We start from the raw sequence: 13,549 nt of genomic DNA on the forward strand, positions 1-13,549 counted from the left end.
GCTCGAACCCAAATCGGAGAAGTGTGTCTTCATAGGATACCCAAAAGAAACTGTTGGGTACATCTTCTATCACAGATCCGAAGGCAAGAGCTTTGTTGCTAAGAATGGATCCTTTCTAGAGAAGGAGTTTCTCTTGAAAGAAGTGAGTGGGAGGAAAGTGGAACTTGATGAGGTAATTGTACCTTCTCTTGAATTGGAAAGTAGTTCATCACGGAAATCAGTTCCAGTGATGCCTACACCAACTAGAGAGGAAGCTAATGATAATGATCATGAAACTTCAGATCAAGTTATTACCTAACCTCGTAGGTCAACCAGAGCATGTTCCGCACCAGAGTGGTGCGGTAATCCTGTTCTAGAAGTCATGTTACTAGACCATGACGAACCGACGAACTATGAGGAAGCAATGACGAGCCCAGATTCCAGTAAATGGCTTGAGGCCATGAAATTTGAGATAGGATCCATGTATGAGAACAAAGTATGGACTTTGGTTGACTTGCCCGATGATCGACAAGCCATAGAGAATAAATGGATCCTCAAGAAGAAGACTGACGCTGATGGTAATGTTACTGTCTACAAAGCTCGACTTGTCGTGAAAGGTTTTCGACAAGTTCAAGGAGTTGACCATGATGAGACCTTCTCACCCATAACGATGCTTAAGTCTCTCCGAATCATGTTGGCAAATGGACGTCAGAACTGCATTCCTTAATGGATTTCTCAAAGAAGAGTTGTATATGATACAACTAGAAGGTTTTGTCGATCCTAAAGGTGCTAACAAAGTGTGCAAGCTCCAGCGATCCATCTATGGACTGGTGCAAACATCTCGGAGTTGGAATATACACTTTGATGAGGTGATCAAAGCATATGGTTTTATACAGACTTTCGGAGAAGCCTGTATTTAAAAGAAAGTGAGTGGGAGCCCTGTAGCATTTCTAATATTATATGTGGATGACATATTGTTGATTGGAAATGATATAGAATTTCTGGACATCATAAATGGATACTTCAATAAAAGTTTTTCAATGAAAGACCTCGATGAAGTGATAACCCACAAGTATAGGGTATCACAATAGTTTTTGAGGGTAGAGTATTCAACCCAAATTTATTGATTCGACACAAGGGGAGCCAAAGAATATTCTCAAGTATTAGCAGCTGAGTTGTCAATTCAACCACACCTGAAAGACTTAATATCTGCAACAAAGTATTTAGTAGCAAAGTAGTATGGAAGTAACGGTAACAGGGGCAAAAGTAACAGTAGTAGTATTGTAGCAATCGTAATAGTAGCAACGGAAAAGTAACTTAGCAAAGATCAATATGAAACGAGCTCGTAGGCAATGGATCCATGATGGATAATTATGTCGGATGGCATTCATCATGCAACGGTTATAACATAGGGTGACACAGAACTAGCTCCAGTTCATCAATATAATGTAGGCATGTATTCCGAGTATAGTCATACATGCTTATGGAAAAGAACTTGCATGGCAGCGGGGTCCTATTGGAAACTAAGGGATATTTGATACGTCTCCAACGCATCTATAATTTTTGATTGTTCCATGCTATTATATTATCTGTTTTGGATGTTTAATGGGCTTTAATATGCTCTTTTACATTATTTTTGGGACTAACCTATTAACCGGAGGCCCAGTGCCAGTTTCTGTTTTTTTGCCTATTTTAGAGTTTCGCAGAAAAGGAATACCAAAAGGAATCCAAACGGAATGAAACCTTCGCGGTGATCTTTCTTGGACCGAAAGCAATCCAGAAGACTTGGAGTTGAAGTCTGGAACGCCACGAGGCGGTCACGAGGCAGGAGGGCGCGCCCCCACCCTCGTGGGCCCCTCGTAGCTCCAGCGACGTACTTCTTTCGCCTATATATACTCTTATACCCTAGATCGATCAGAGAGAGCCACCAAACCACTTCTCCACCGCTGCAACCTTCTGTACCCGTGAGATCCCATCTTGGGGCCTTTTCGGCGATCTGCCAGAGGGGGAATCAATCACGGAGGGCTTCTACCTCAACACCATTGCCTCTCTGATGAAGCGTGAGTAGTTTACCACAGACCTTCGGGTCCATAGTTATTAGCTAGATGGCTTCTTCTCTCTCTTTGATTCTCAATACAAAGTTCTCCTCGATGTTCTTGGAGATCTATTCGATGTAATACTCTTTTGTGGTGTGTTTGCCGAGATCCGATGAATTGTGGATTTATGAACAAGATTATCTATGAATATTATTTGGTTCTTCTATGAATTCTTATATGCATGATTTGATATCTTTGCAAGTCTCTTTGAATTATCGGTTTAGTTGGCCTACTAGATTGATCTTTCTTGCAATGGGAGAAGTGCTTAGTTTTGGGTTCAATCTTGCGGTGTCCTTTCCCAGTGACAGTAGAGGCAGCAAGGCACATATTGTATTGTTGCCATCGAGGATAAAAAGATGGGGTTTATATCATATTGCTTGAGTTTATCCCTCTACATCATGTCATCTTGCTTAATGCGTTACTCCGTTCTTATGAACTTAATACTCTAGATGCATGCTGGATAGCGGTCGATGTGTGGAGTAATAGTAGTAGACGCAAAATCGTTTCGGTCTACTTGACACGGACGTGATGCCTATATTCATGATCATTGCCTTAGATATCTTCATAACTATGCGCTTTTCTATCAATTGCTCGGCAGTAATTTGTTCACCCACCGTAATACATGCTATCTTGAGAGAAGCCACTAGTGAAACCTATGGCCCCCGGGTCTCTTTCTTATTATATTGCATCTCTTTTATTTACATCACATCTTGTTTACTACTTTGCAATCTTTACTTTCCAATCTATACAACAAAAATACCAAAAATATTTACTTTACTATCTTTATTAGATCTCACTTTTGCGAGTGACCGCGAAGGGATTGACAACCCCTTTATCGCGTTGGTTGCAAGGTTCTTGATTGTTTGTGCAGGTACTTGGTGACTTGTGCGTTGTCTCCTACTGGATTGATACCTTGGTTCTCAAAAACTAAGGGAAATTGTAACATCCCAAAATTCTAAATTTTGGAATGTTATAATAAATAGATAGTTTTGATTGCTTGCTTGATTGTTGTGTGATTGATTGATTGAAAGTTAGTGAAATTTGAAACTTTTGAAAGTTAAATGAGAGGGAATAAAAGGACTTTCCCAAACTTTCATCTTTGCTTTCTGATCTCCTTGAATTCAAATTCTTTTCAAATACAAAACCCTGGAGAGAAGATGACATGACTTCTTCCATTTAAATAAATGAAAAGGGTTTGAATTTTATTTGGAAATATTTTCCAATTCAGAAACTTTAAGCAACTCAATGATTTTCATGAGAGAAGATAAAATGACTTCTTCAAAACATATGAAATATGAGTTGGAAGTTTAAAAGGATCAAATTTAAAGTCCTTTTGAAATTATTTTAATTGGGAGTTATTTGGTTTTTATTCAAATTATTTTTCTCCAGAAATAAAATATATGGAAAATAGGGTAAAATGATTCCCTACATTAAAAAATTGGAGAGAAATAAATTTCAAATCATTTTGGTATTTTTAAAATGATTTTTATTGGATTTTATTGCAGCAGTAGCACTATTTGCTTTATTTGAATTTTTTTAGATTTTATTTTGACACTAGAAAAATGTTCAGCTTGTAGGAAATCTTTTTCTGAAACTTTTGATATATTATATGCCTATAGTTTGTTTTTCTTTTGTTTAGTTTATATTATTTTTCTTGTCTGTAAATATTGTTTAAAAAAAGAAAAAGAGTTACCGGGCCGCCGAACTGGGCCGGCCCAGCTCCAGCCAGGCCGCGGCCCAGCGCCCGCCGCCTTCCTCCTCCCGACGAGAGTCCGTCGTGAGCACGAGCCGCCGCCGCTCGCCGTGTCCACCCCGGGCACCTTCGCCCCTTGCCCCTGCCGCAAGTCGCCGCCTCGCCCCCCTATAAGTACCCCACCCCGACCCCCTCTTCTCTCCTCGTCCCTAGCTGCCGCACTCCGCCGCTGGAGTTCGCCGCCGCCGCCGCGCCGCCCGCTCGGTTCCGACGCCCCTGAGCGCCGCCGACCCCACCGCTGCATCTGCCTCGCCGCGCTGCCCCTCCCCGACCTCTCCGTTGCCCTCCTCGACCACCGGAGCCGCTGCTCCGTCCGTAGCCGACGCCGCCGCCGGCGACTCCAACCGCCGCGGTAACCACCGCCCCTCCTCGTCCGTCCGATCTAGATCTAAGGATCCAGATCCATTTGATTTTTTCTCTCTAAGCGTTTTTTTTCTATTTAGAGAGCGTTCGTTAGCTTAGGCTCTGGAGCGAACGAAGTTTGTCGGTTTAGGTTCAGTAGCGAACGTTCGTCCGTTAGGGTTTTTCGTTTGATTTTTATTTTTATGCCAGGGACCTAATTGTAGTTGTTTTATTTACATTTTAGCCCTTGAACTTCAAACCTTCGCTATTTTCTACTCGTTTGTCCAAATCCAACGAAACCAACGCCCACTTCTTCGTTATGATCCCCTCTATCCAGTAAAACAACTTAAACATATTTTCGAAAGTTTCAAAATTTGATTTCAAACAGATTTGAATTCAAACTTTGTTTGTTCATAACTTGAGTTTTATAACTCCGTTTGAGTTGATTCTTTTTGCCAATCGAAGCTCTTGACCTAAACTTTCTGATAAGGCCAAATTCACTTAATTTTGGTACTATTAGAAATTGTTTTCTGTGGCAAGAGTTATTTGCTTGGTTTTGAAGTTTTCCTAATTGTTTTCTTCGTTCTTTCCGATCTTTGGAGTGATTGCTTATGTGTGATTGCTATTGCTTGCTCACGATAGATTGACCGGAGTGTGACGAGTAGAACTATCAGGAGTTGTGAGTGCGAATCATCTTCATCAACAGTACGAGGCAAGTTCACACTTTGATCATACCTCTTTCATATCCAGTTTTTATGCATTAGTTTCAACCCTCAAACATTGCATGAGTAGGATTGATAACATGTGGGTATTGGGAAGTAGATGATGAGGTAGGAACCTATTGTCTTATATTCAATCCTTGGGAGTTACTACTACGTTATGCTTATACTGCTCTGCTATGCTCGTAGACGTGGATTGGTTGAGTGTATTCATGACAGATGTGAGAGTTATCGTTAATGGTTAACTTAAGGTGGCTACTTTAATACACATCTGGGTGGAATGGTAGGGGCACCCTGGAGCACCCAGTGGTCTGCCCGGGCACCTGGAGAACCCAGTGCTTGCCCAAGGGGATCCCGGAGGACCCGTGTGATCACCCTATGGAATGCCACCCAGGCTCAAAGGGATCATAAGATTATTCATGCTAGAAACTTCCATGTGCAGCCACAAGCTATTATGGGCTCTAGCATAGTTGAGTAGGTTGCATGACCTCTTTCAGTGGTGGGCTAGCAGATGTAGGGGAAAGTAGGTGTAACTGTCCACCCAAAGTAAAGAGTTAATGTTTCTGAAAGACTGTATCTCGGTCATCCATTTCTCAAACACCATGTAGTGCGAGAAATCCAACTGAGGAGATCGAGTCTTGTGGGGAAAAGTGCGCAAACCTTTGCAGAGTGTACAAACTAATCATGGTTAGCCGTGTCCCCGGTTATGGACATCTTGAGTATCTGGTTCTTGAATTATCATGTTGATCTCAACATTGTATTTAATTAATTTGATTGGGTTAATGATTATTATTTTAGGATTGAGTTGGAGGAACCTTCTCAATATTTGTCAACCAACTTTGTAGTTAAATAAATATATTCCTTTGCAGTAGGGAAAAATTGGCTTTTCGCAAAAACATTTTAACCATAGAGCCTCCACCAGCCATATATGCATGTAGTGATAGCTATTATTCAACATTATCCTATGGTGTGAATTTGCCAGTACATTCAATGTACTGACCCTTTGTGGCTGCAACGTCTCATGTTGCAGGATTCTTACAACGAGTAAGTGATACATTAGGGTTACGATTTCTACACTCAACTTTGCCGTTGGTGTTGATGGGAATCCACAACCTTGTTGTTACTTCCGCTATTTGGATTGAGGTAATAGTATTTACGTTATTTTATACATGTGATTTACCTCTGTTATAAATCCTCGAGTACTGTGCATGTCAGCATACCGATCCAGGGATGACACTTAAGCACAGAGACTTGACCGTCTGAGGTCGGCTCGCTACAAGATGGTATCAGAGCACATGTTGACTGTAGGACGTGACCCCTATAAACTGGCAAGCCCATAGGAAAGATTTTCTCTAAAACTTATTTTTTCAAAAGATCTGTTACCTCTCTTCTCTTCTGAGCTTATTCAAATATTTCCTTTTAGTGAGACTATACCCCTTTCCCCTTTTGACCACGCGAAGATTCGGCCGATGAGACCACTCCAAAAAGTACAAGATATCGGACAACTAAGACCACTTCGGAATGAAGAGGATTTTACCGTGCGTTACAATAATGGAAACTACAACGGTTGAAGACTCTGAAGACTAGGAGAATTTGAAGGCCCTTTAGAATTACCAGATTTGTATGACCTAGGAAGGATACCCTTATGGAATTTGTCAGACTATGGAAGCTGTCAATACCCAAGATCAAGGTGTATTGGAGAAAGACCAGAACATGGAGCATTAGAACTCAAAGTTTTGTCAAGAAAACCCTAAGGTAGGAGATATCAACTACAGAATGATAGCTCATGGCAATGACAAGGGAAGAAACACGGCTATCCATGATGTTATCGCCCGCTTATGCTATTGTCACCGTGCTGAGATAAGCATGCCTTTCTTCGAAAGGATTGATGGTAGAAGGCTGATGGAGCATCTATCAACAAAGGATGCAGTTTTAACCTTAGCTGGTGAATCACCATGATCTGGAGTATTACATCAAGAAGTTTAGGGTGGATCTGCAGGAAGCCGTATTTGACAAGGAAGTAGTTCATGAAGAACACGGGACCCAGAAGCTTAAAGTAGCCAAGCTGGAAGGAGCAAAACTTTGAGATACCGGAGAGTCGTCGGGAACTGAAGGATAGTAGGACCATGGTTCATGCCCAGGATGTTGAAACCCAGAAGTTGGAACGCAACTCCAGAATATTAAAGGACGTCATCTGGCAAAAGAACTTGAGAAGGACAAGCATGATCGGAAGAAGCCATCGGAGACATGAACAAGACTTGAAGAGTTTGATGACTTTGAGATTTATTGACCATTAGAAGACCAAACCCCTGTTATATACCCGCGTTAGATGCGACGATTGTGAGCTGTCATTTGTTTGATGTTTTTCCGACAGCCACAAATAAAATCTATCTTTTCAAAACTATTGTTTGTATTGTGTGCATCCCCCTCTATCTCTCTTATCCCACCCCAAAACCCTTAGAACCAATAGAGGATGAATGTATATGAACTCACATTTATGGGACCGATAAGTCAATTGGAGATGGACCGATGGATTCAGAACATGGAAGATCATATGGAGAATAACCCTATAGTCGGAAAGGATATGACCCAGCATGCTCTTCAGTGTTTTGAAAGAGGTGCTGCTACTTGGTGGAGGATGTACCAAACCATCAATGGATGGCAAGGAGTAACCACTTGGAAAGAATTTAAGTTGACTTTGCCAAAGTCTTGGCTTGTGTCCCCAGAAATTGAAGCCTTATGGAAATGGTATGAAGAAACCCTGTGCATGCAAGCTTTGTGGAGAAATAGGACACAACCATAAAGAACACAAGGATGAATGACCTAATTGTGAAGGAAGTCACCCAGCTGAAGAATGCCCAACTAGGTAGATCACATGTTTCTTGTGTGAAGGGACTACCCACTACCCTGCTCAGTGTCACATTTACCCCATGGTACAACGAACTATCCAACAGAAGAAAGAAGCAATGAAAGGAGCCCTCATGGAAATTTTAGAAGAACCTGTGATGAAGGAAGAGGTGGAGGACACACCCGAAGAAGACCTAATTAAACCCTGCACCAAGTCGTGCGATTCATGTGGAGAAAAAGGACACATCTCCCAAAATTGTTTGAATGGGGATCTAGTAGAATTCCCGAAAGAGGAAGTAGAGTATGACCCACAGGAAATAGAAGCCCTGATTGGAACGGAAAAGTCCAGGTAGAGAAGTAGATTGGATTCCAGGAAGGACCTGAGTCATATCATCTGTTTCAGGTGCAAGGAGTCAGGGCACTACTTCAGTAGTTGCCCAAAAAGGAAACCTCGAGACTTGTCAGAAGTAATATGTTTCTGCTGAAATGAAGAGGGCTTTGCCAAAGATTGTCCCAAGGAGAAGGAGACTTGTGATAATTAGTTGTGTCTATGATAAGTATAGTAGTAGTAGAGGGAACATTTCTTTTATATTGAGGTGTTGAGTTGAGGCATGTAATGGAAATGCAGGAGAATGTAATAATTTGGGAATCAATAAAAGTTGGCATCGTTGGTACTGATTTGGATTTTATGAAGAAAGATTTTGACCATTTTCGAGGATATGAGAAATATGGTCTATGGAAGAATCGAAGCATTTTAAGGGTGGTAGTACCCTGTGAGAACCCTTGACCCCTGGAAAAGATAATGATATTCCACGGAGTGGACTACGGACAAATAAGTATGAGTTTTATCTCGATATGTTGGATACCCCAAGAATATGAAGGGATGAAGTACTATTGGATATAAAGGAGGTAGAATGTTGGTTATGGAGCAATTGTAACTCCATGATGAGTCTGAGTAATCACGTCTTAGTTTGGTGCCAATAGAAGGAAGAAGGAAAGTACAATTGGATGGAATTAAGAATGCTAGGAAGCTGGAAGTTGGAATAATGAGCAGTTGCCCCGATGATGAGTTCAAGGTTTACAAGTGATGAGATGGGCCATAACCCACAGGCCCCAGGACCTGCCAAGAAGCAAGCACACTCTTGCTGAAGGAAAAACCCTGGAAGAAGATATGCCTTTATCGACAAACGATCTTATAGGAGTAATGCAAAACCTGAGAGTTGTGAAGGAACGATAGATGTTTGTTTGGCTTGCAGAATCCATGGATTGATCCGAACTTAGTTCGTTGACAAGAGAAAATTCTGCAATGCTTGTGAGGATGACCGATTGTTAGAATGCGAGATTCGCTAAACCTTATACAAGGTAATGATTTGGGCGGGGGATGGATTGATCACCATACCGACTTACTCTTATTATTCGCCTTGCTATACGGGATGGTAAATCTGAGTGACTTGCCTATAGTAGAGAGACGACGATATTAAACCTTGTTTAAACCTTAGAATGGTATAAGTATTTTCCCTTGTACAAGGCAGCTGTTGCCAATCGTAGGTTATACGGTGAGAATGAAGCCCAGACCCATTTCCTGCAGGAGAAACCATAAATTGTTGACCACCATGAGATATCGATAGTTGTTTAGTATTGGCGCCAGACCCGTCAGCTAAGAAGACCCAGTCACCGGAAGACCTTGCCAAGATGAAATGGACACAAGAATTGAGGAAAAGATTATGCCACTACCAGAAGAGCCAGAGTAGGAATTTTCCACAGGATCTGAGAAGACCGACCCTGTCAAGAATAAGGATGGAGTATATGCGTATTGATGGGACTGTAACAATGTTTCTAAGGGTGGTAGCACCCCAGACCCCCTGTCATGATCGATGGATTTTGAGAAAACCCCGAACCTAACCCATTTCTTTCTAGCCTCTCCAAATCTTGAGGATGAGATTCATTTTTAAGGGTGGTAGGTTTGTAACATCCCAAAATTCTAAATTTTGGAATGTTATAATAAATAGATAGTTTTGATTGTTTGCTTGATTGTTGTGTGATTGATTGACTCAAAGTGTGTAACATCCCAAATTTTCAATTTGGAATGTTATACATAGATCATTCATGCATATCATATTTTATTGCATCTCGTTTAATGATCCTCGAAATCCTAAGCAACTCAAGGACCCTCGGAGAGAGTTGGGGATTTCCCTGTTTTCATATTTGAATTTTATCAAATATTGAAACGAGGATTTTGATTTTAATTATTTTTCTCTCCGAAAATATTTCATATTAAAATATATGAGAGGAGATAATATGACTTCTCCAAGATAAATGAAATATTGGGGGAAAATATTAAAATCAAATATTTGATTTTATTCGGAGTTTATTTCTATTTTATTTGCATTAGAAAAATTGCACGTTTTTCAAAGTTGCATTTTAGGGCCAAGAAAATGTTCATCTCGTTCTAAATATTTTATTTAGACAGCGAAAATTTGTTTTGGCATTTTTAGATTTTTATTTCATTTTCTAGGATTTATTTAACTTTTGGTGGAATTATTTTAAAAAAGTTTCAGCGCCCGACTAGGCCGAAGCCCAGCCGAGCCGGCCCAACTGCCCCGCGCCTCGTCTCCGACGTGGAGACCGCGAGCGCCGCCGCCGCTAGCTGAGTCCGGCCGGGACTCCTCCTCCCCGCGCCGCCTTGCCCCCTCCCCCTAGCAGCCCCCCTCCTTAAATACCTCGCCCCCGGACCCCCACCACCACCAACCCCGCCGCCTGCCTCGCCCTGCCCCGCAGCGCCGCCGCCGCCCTTGTCGCGCGCTGCCGCTCACCGTTGCCGCCTGTGCCGCCACACGCACCCCGCCGCCGCAACCCCGCCTCGCCGGAGGTACACGCCGCTGTCGCCGCCGTTCGGTTTATTCTAAAACCGATCCGGTTTTGTTTTATTTTAAAAAAACCCAGATCGGTTCGCCGGTTTTCTCGGTTTAGTTTATTTAGCGGACGTTCGTCCGTACGTTCGTTTTAACGAACGGTTTTCGCTCATTAGTTACAGACAACGAATGTTCGTTCGTTAGCCTGTTCGTCAGTTTTTCTTTTTCTCAGATTTTCCGCGATTATTTTCGATCGCGATCTCTGATCCGGTTTTCGTTTCAGTTTATCTTTTCGCTCATTTATCGGAATCAGGCGATTCAATCGCCTAGATCTTCGTCTCGAAACCCTCTTTCTGTTTAATCTACTTGAACAAGATTTTGGTACTATAAAATTTGACTTTAGTCCAGATTAGTAAACGGATCTTGTTTCTTTCGCAGTTCGAGTTTCGTTACTCCATTTAATTTGATTCTTTTTGCAAACCGGAGTTCTTAAGTTGAACTTTCTGGTTAGTTCTTCTTATTTGAGATTTACCCGTGCTTCTTTGCTTGATTGCTTATGTATGCTATTGTTTGTTTGCGATAGAATTTCCGGAGTGCGAAGCGTGCTACTACGAGTCCCTAGGTTTTGCGGATCGTCGGCAAGGCAAGTAACACATTGATCATACTCTTTTCATACCCAGTTTTTATGCATTAGTTCCAATCCTCAAACACTGCATGATTAGGATGTGATTAACATGTGGGTTGGGAAGTAGTTGATGAGGTAGAACCTATTTGTAACACCCCGGATGTAACTTTCCATATTTGTAACTCCAACTCTTGCCATTTTCGGCTATGTGTTATGATATTCCCTTCGTGGTTGGGTTTTGCCTTTCATTTTGCTTTTGTTCATGTCATGCATTGCATATCATGTCATCATGTGCATCTCATTTGCATACGTGTTTGTCTCATGCGTCCGAGCATTTTCCCTGTTGTCCGTTTTGCAATCCGACACTCCCACATGCACCGGCGCACCCCTCTTGTTTCTTTTCATGAGCGGGTGTTGAACGTTCTCAGAATGGACCGAGGTTTGCCAAGTGGCCTTGGTATACCACCGGTAGACCACCTGTCAAGTTTCGTTCCATTTGGAGGTCGTTTGATGCTCCAACGGTTAACCGGGTAACCGCAAAGTCCTTTTGTGTGTTGCAGCAAAACCCCCTCCTAACAGCCCAAAAACCATCTAAGTCACTTCCATGCTCTAGGTCGTTCGATCACGATCGTGTGGGCGAAAACCGCACTCCATTTGGAGTCTCCTAGCTCCCTCTACCTATAAAACACCTCTCCCTCCGAAATTTTTCGCAGAACAAACCCTAACCCATCGCCCCCGCCGCCACCGGACACATCGCCGCCGCCGCCCGCAGCCTACCGGCGCGTGCCACGTGGCACGCCGCCGCGCCCCCGCCGCCGGCCCGCGAGGCCCCCGCGGCCCGTACGCCGTCGTCTCCCGGCCCCGTCGCCCGCGTCCTCCAGCGCCGCCCGCGCCGCCGCCCTCTGCCCCGCCACCGAGCTCGCCGCGCCGCCGCCCTCTGCCCCGAGCCCGTGCTCCCACGCCGCCGCCCGTCTCCTCCCGCGGGAGCCGCGCCGCCGTCCGCCGGCGACCGCGCCCCCGCCTCCGGCCGCTCCTCCTCGCCGTCTCCCTCCTCTCCTCCGCCGGCCGCCGCCTCTGCTCCGGCGCGAGCTCCGGCGAGCCCGAGCCACGCCCGATCTAGATCCATCACGAGGGTTGACTTCTTCCTCCCCTCAATTTTCTCCAAGTCCCGTAATTCTTGCATAATGTGCTCTTGTTCATTGCATCATAACTCCGTGCATACTGCTCCGTTTCGTGCGTGTAATATACCGAAATGTTCGTCTCTAGATGCTCTTCATTTTGTTCCATTGTGCCATGCTCATTTGAGTCTATCTGGAAGCCCAAATCTCTGATGCAAGAGTGCTATATGCTGTTAACTGCTGTTACTTAACAGAACTTGGTGTTTTGTTATTTTTGTTGCATTTAATGTGTGCATCTTATGAGTAGAATCTCTACAGGTGTTTTGATCTATGCCATGCCATATTTACAGAGGTATATGCCATGTATTTTTGTGATCTATGTGGTGACTAGCACACAAGCATGCAAACTAGGCTTCGTGATGTTTCTGTTTTCAGGGACTTAGAATTTTGCTAAGTCTGTGTCTGCTGTTATTTTATTGCTATGTATCCATGTGGCTACAGTGAGATCCATGCTTCTTTTGGGCATGTTCATTAAGGATGTTTTGTAGATATAGTTGTGCTCTATCCATCCTTGCCCTTGTTTTAAATTATGGAGTGACCTAGCATGTCTTAATCTTGCTCTACTTTTGCTATAAAATGTTCCTGGCAGATTATTTACATGATATTCAATTTTGCCAAGGTTGTTGTAGTTGATCCATACATGATATGAACTTGCTCTTGCCATGGTTAGCTTCATAAACATGCCATCTTGCTGTAGGTATGCTTGTTTTGTCATGAATTGCTTTGTGATGAGTGCATCAAGCTCACCAAGATGCCTTCATAATACTGTTTCTGCCATGCTCTTTTCTGCTGTCTGAAACCTGTTAACGAAACTTGCTATGTTTACATGGGTGCCATCATATCTTCTGGTCCTTTTTGGCTTATGGTCAGTAAGGGACTGTTGTTCTATGCATTTAGTAAATTCATGTCATGCCTTATTTTGCTATGTTAAGTTCCTGTAGCATGTGTTTTTCTTGCTCTGAACATTGCTACCTGATGCTGTTTATGCCATGTCCAGTAATTTCACCAAGTCTGTGAACCTGATATCTTTTGCACTTTTGCCATGCTTGTTTGAACCTGTTATTTTGTGATCTAGCCATAGCTCAGTGTTCATCTTATGTCAAGCATCTTCTGTAGATCACTGCCATATGCTTTGTTGCTATGTTGGAGTGTTGTAGC

This window comes from Triticum aestivum, chromosome 6D, assembly GCF_018294505.1.
Source record: "Triticum aestivum cultivar Chinese Spring chromosome 6D, IWGSC CS RefSeq v2.1, whole genome shotgun sequence".
Classification (NCBI taxonomy): Eukaryota; Viridiplantae; Streptophyta; class Magnoliopsida; order Poales; family Poaceae; genus Triticum; species Triticum aestivum.